Raw genomic sequence first — 5,465 nt, forward strand, 5'->3', positions numbered from 1 at the left:
CTGGCTCCATCAAGTGATTGTACCATCAGGCTCGAAGCATGCTAGTACAATATTTATTTCTTTACAAATGAGGTCGAGGAAAGATCGAAATGATTAGAGCCGAAATTTCACAATTTTTCTGCCATTTTGTTAAACATTGTTTTTTTTTTTTATATCATATAGTGCAAGAAATTTCCGCCAAAATAATTTTTACTTAGAAAATTGAGCTAACTTCACCACTCACGACACCAGCATGCTGGTACCATCATAAAATTTTCAAATAGTTTTTGAAGTCACACCAGCAGCTGGTACAATCACACCACAAGAACATACACGGTCAATCGACTTGATGGGCCATTTAACAAATTAGGCATATTAAGGGCCGTAAACTTATCTATTTTAAACGATAGTTAAATCGGTAATAGATAAGCCAACAGCCCTAACACTTTTAGATTATGTATGTATAAAAACGTAAGGAACATACAATAAGTATATGTATATATCAGTCTTTCTTAGTTTAAAAATTCATCTCTTACATACATGAAAAATAAACTGAGATAAAATTAAGCATATACAACTTTTTCATGCCAAGTATGAATAAATTCTCCAAAGGGCCAAAAAAAGGGCTAGGGGCAATTTTAAATTTATGTGGCCAAAAAAACTATGTGGTAGCTAAATTTAGCCACCAAAGGGCTAAAACGGCAACACTGCAAATATTTAATATTTGCGCCGGGTATTTAATGTTCGGCTCCGCCCGAACTTAGACTTTCTTAGTTGTCTGGTTTCGGTTTGACAGCCAGCTGCTGTGATGATGTGGAAGTTTACCACAATGAAGAAAAATATAACAATTAAGTGAAAAAATTTGATTTTTACCAATTTAGTGAGCAGTAGCGCGTTTCAAGAACGATATTTCGGACAAATTGTTAATGAACAACTATTTTTCCTTCCCGTCTGCTTTGGTTTTGGCAAAAAAGTTGATTCGTTGCTGCCGGCGATCAAGTCATTTCAACCACAAAATACTATTATTTGCAAGAACCATTCACTAAAATTGTAACTAACTTTTTATTATTTATTAATTCCTTTTTGATATTCAGCAATAGCAAGATGAAGAATTGTGCGAAGGAGGAAATCTTTCCAATTTGAACAAAAACAACGAATTCCTTATAAAATATTTTGATTTTTACCATGATAAAAACGTTACAGACAGTCTGACGTTTGCCAGCAGTATAATTTTAAAATTGGAACTCAAGCACACACACACATTCTCATTTTTAATCTCAAACAACAACAATTGTGAACAATTTCATTTATTTTCAATTTTATATGATTTTAAAATGTTTGCAAACGTCAGAAAAAAATCATGGCAGGAGTACAAAAACAAAAACTTACATGTATTTTGTTTTTGCTTTGGCGGCATAAACGGCCAAAATCTGTGTGTGGAAATTCAAACAAAATTTTTTCAATTTGACATAAGAAGCCGTGAGGCGAAACACATACACAAAATCAGCTGATCTAGTAGCACCACCTTATATAAATTCGGCGTGGGTTTTACTTTCTAATGTTTTTATCATGATTTTTACTGGGTGTAATTGAAACTGAGTCAAATGAGTATTAAGGAAAAAAAATTGAGAATAATAAATAGATATAGAGATGGGTGCACAAAAAGTTAAGTTAAATGTTATACCAAAATTCTTAAAAAGTAAACAAATCTATTTTTTTTAATGTTACTGTACAGAGCTCTTTAAATCTATTTTATTTTTTATGAATAAGGCCACAAACATACCGTTTTTATAAATAAATCTTATAGCAAGATGCTATATATTTATTTATACACTTTTTGGCTGGCGAAATATGTAGTTTTATCAACTTAATAAAAAAGCGTATTTAACCACATTAAAATCTTTTTAATATTGAATGGCGCAACACAACAACTCTTTTTGTTGCACGAAACCCTTGAACACGTGCCTGTCATCTATTTCTTCTGTTTCGACATTTCGCTATTTTGCATTTCTTTCACTTTGACGTGTTTCGCATTGTCAGATTTTTGAAATTCGTTTTGGTTCGACATTCTGCTATTTCATAATTCTTTCATTTTCATGTCATCCATCTCCCATTTCTTACCTTCCATTGCCGTTCGCATCGTCGAACGTGCCTGTCAAACACTGCCGCCATCATGCTTTTCAGTTTGGCAGGCACGTCCGCTGTTAGAAAGAGAATAGACAAAAAGGGACTTGTAAGTTATATACGATGCTGCCAATATAGAAGTATTAAATATATGGTTTTCATACGCCCGACAGATATATTAATGTGAATGGCTGTGGTTTTTGCAGAGAACGTAAAGTATAGAGAAGGACCGAAAACTGTGAATGCCACATTTTTCGATCCAACTGAACAAGCGAAGTGCATTTTAAGAGCGACCAAAATTTGGAAAACTTAACAGCGAAAGCAAGATACAATGCAGAAAAGAATATTAACAGAGCTAAATCTCACGAGAGCGTTTGGAATGTTAATTAAATATGAATATTGATGATTTTTGTGATATTTTGGGAAAATTTTCAAATAGAAAACCCAAATAAAAAAATTAAATGATTTTTTGGTGATTTGTACAGTTAACATGAAATTAAATCGAAAATATTATATAACATTTTCCGATTTTTGTGATATTTTATTAATGATTGCAAATAAAAAACTCCCATAAGTGTTTGTGCTTTTTTTGAAAACATTTTTGATAAAAAAATCCCTTCTTCCGGTGATTTCTACAAATACCGTGAAAATAAATCGAAAAGGTTATATAGATTTTCTTTATTTTTTTAATATTTAGTTAGATTTTCAATTATACAACTTTATTGGTGTTAGATTTTTTTGTAAATAGATTTTTGGGGAAAAAAATTTCTTTTCGGTGATTTGTACAAACAACGTTAAAATAAATCGAAAATATTATAACATTTTACAATTTTTGTGATATTTTCAAGTAAAAGAATGTATTGGTATTAAAAAAAAAAAACTGTGAAAAAAATCATTTGTGATTTTTTAAGGTCTCTCGCTAAACTAAGCCGAAACTATTTAAGAATTTTTTCCAAATTTTCGATATTTATGGAAATAACGAAGTTTTTAAACCTTTTGGAATTGTAAATTTTGTGAAAAAAAATGTGAAAAGAATTATTTTTAATTTTTTTGTAGATATCTCCCTAAACTAAGTCTAAAGTCTGTATGATTTTTTCCGTATTTTCGATATTTATGGAAATAATTCAACTTTTAATTATTTTCGACTTGGAAACTTTTTTTAAAATAATACTAAAAATGTGAAAACGTCGGATTTTCCCTACAATTAGTAAAAATCTCGCTAATCTAAGCCGAAACTATTTAAGAAATTTTTCAACATTTTCAATATTTATGGAAATAATTCAGTTTTCAAATCTTTTCTAATAAAGTCGTATAAGAAGTTGCCATTAGATAGGTGGCAGCTTCGGTACTCATGTGCATATTTGTCCCCCACATCTGTATGTATCTAATTAATAAATAAACCTAAATTAATAAAGCACATATTTGTAAACTTCCTTTCATTGATATTACCTATTTCTGCTACCAAATTTTTCATTCACCCAAAAAGACAAACAAATGAAAATGTAAGTATGTATGCATTTATAAATGTACATATAAACATACATATATACGATTTATTTGCTTTCGTCTTTCCCTCGCCGCTTCCATCCTCACAAATTATTCAATTTCTGCGAATCGGCACCAGATTGGCAAGTGCGAGAAACCATTAACCCTACGTTTATGAAATATTTAGATTTTCGCATAACTTTCCATTTAATAAAGCAATACTTGTATATTTTGTATGGAGAATGATAATCATTAATTTAAAATTCTGCATGTAACCATGTTCTCGAGGATACATGTAACTTTCATGAAGGTAAAACATAAAAAGCGTTGTAAAATAGTGTGTTATTAACAGCTGGAACCAAAAAAACTATGTCCGCTAAAATGGGTTATTCGCAAACTTGAATTGACATTTTTACACGCATGCATGCATACATACATATACACATGTAGAGTGGAGTAGCACTAGCTTGGAAATCGCATTGGTTGTACTATAATGTGTTTGAATCTTTTTATGGTACTGAAGATTTGGTTACGGATGACAAAAATTTAAAATAATCTGTGGATATATATAAATATATATTTATAAACGCTTTGAAGTATAGAAATTTTTAATATTAAAAAGTAAATAAAATAATTTTTTTTGCTTTTATGCAAATGGTGTTCAAGGCACATTGACCCACCTGTACAAAAATCGTGGCGCGTCATGGACAAAAATTTTACAATTTCGGACCGAAAAATGTGAAAACGAGACAAGTTGCCACGTTACATTTGTGAACTTCCGATAAAACCACATACGTTTGTGATTTTAGAAGTTTTGATTTTATCTATACATATAATAAAATTGTAACAGGTCGATGTCTGTACATTATAGATATTAAAGAAAGATTTATGTGGGGGGTCTTTATTAGAGCACCAGAAGCCAAATCAACCATTTTTAGAATTTTTGTCTGTCTGTCTGTATGTTTGTTCGCGCATCACTCGAAAACGAATGCATGGCTTTGAATGCAGTTTTCACCAATGTATTGCTAGAGGTCTAACTTAAAATATAGGAAGAAAAAAATTAGAGAGTTGCCACCTGTTTGAAAATTGGAGTTAAAGTAAATTGATAAGAAAAAATGAATATTGCAATATAGGCGCCAGAAGAAAGTGGCTGAAGAAGGCTTACAGCCAAAAATATTTTTTTAGAGTGGCCACCTGTTTGAAAATTTACATTTAATTTAATTTATAAGATAAATTGAATATTGCAATATGGGTATCAAACTGAAGGGGTTTAGGAAATTTTATTGCCGAAAATATTTTTAGGGAGGGCTGCCACCTGTTTGAAAAATGTTATTGTATTAAATTGATAAAATAAATGAAATCTATATCTACATCTATACATATAATAAAATTGTAACAGGTCGATGTCTGTACCTTATAGATATTAAAGCTACAGAAGGCAAATAAACAATTTTTAGAATTTTTGAATCTCTGTCTGTCTGTATATTTGTACGCGCATCAGGTGAAAACATGGAATTGAATGCAGTTTTCACCGATGTATCGCTAGAGATCTAGCTTCCAATATAGAAAAAAAAATTAGAATCGAAAGAAAGAAATTTACAAAGGCTTACAGCTGAAAATATTTTTGTGGAAGGTTGCCACCTATTTGAAAACTTTAATTTAATTTAATTGATAGCATAAATTAAATATTGCAATTTTGGCATCAAACTAAAGACGATAGGAAATTTTAGTGCTGAAAATATTTTTAGGGGATTTGCCTACTGATTGAAAAATTGTATTCATTAAAATTTGTAAAATAAATGAAATATTGCAATACGAATATTAAACTAAAGAGGATTAGGAAGCTTACTTTTGAAAATATTCTTAAAGCGGGTTGC

This window comes from Rhagoletis pomonella, unplaced genomic scaffold (assembly GCF_013731165.1).
Source record: "Rhagoletis pomonella isolate Grant_MI unplaced genomic scaffold, Rhpom_1.0 Rhpom_scaffold_00003, whole genome shotgun sequence".
NCBI lineage: Eukaryota > Metazoa > Arthropoda > Insecta > Diptera > Tephritidae > Rhagoletis > Rhagoletis pomonella.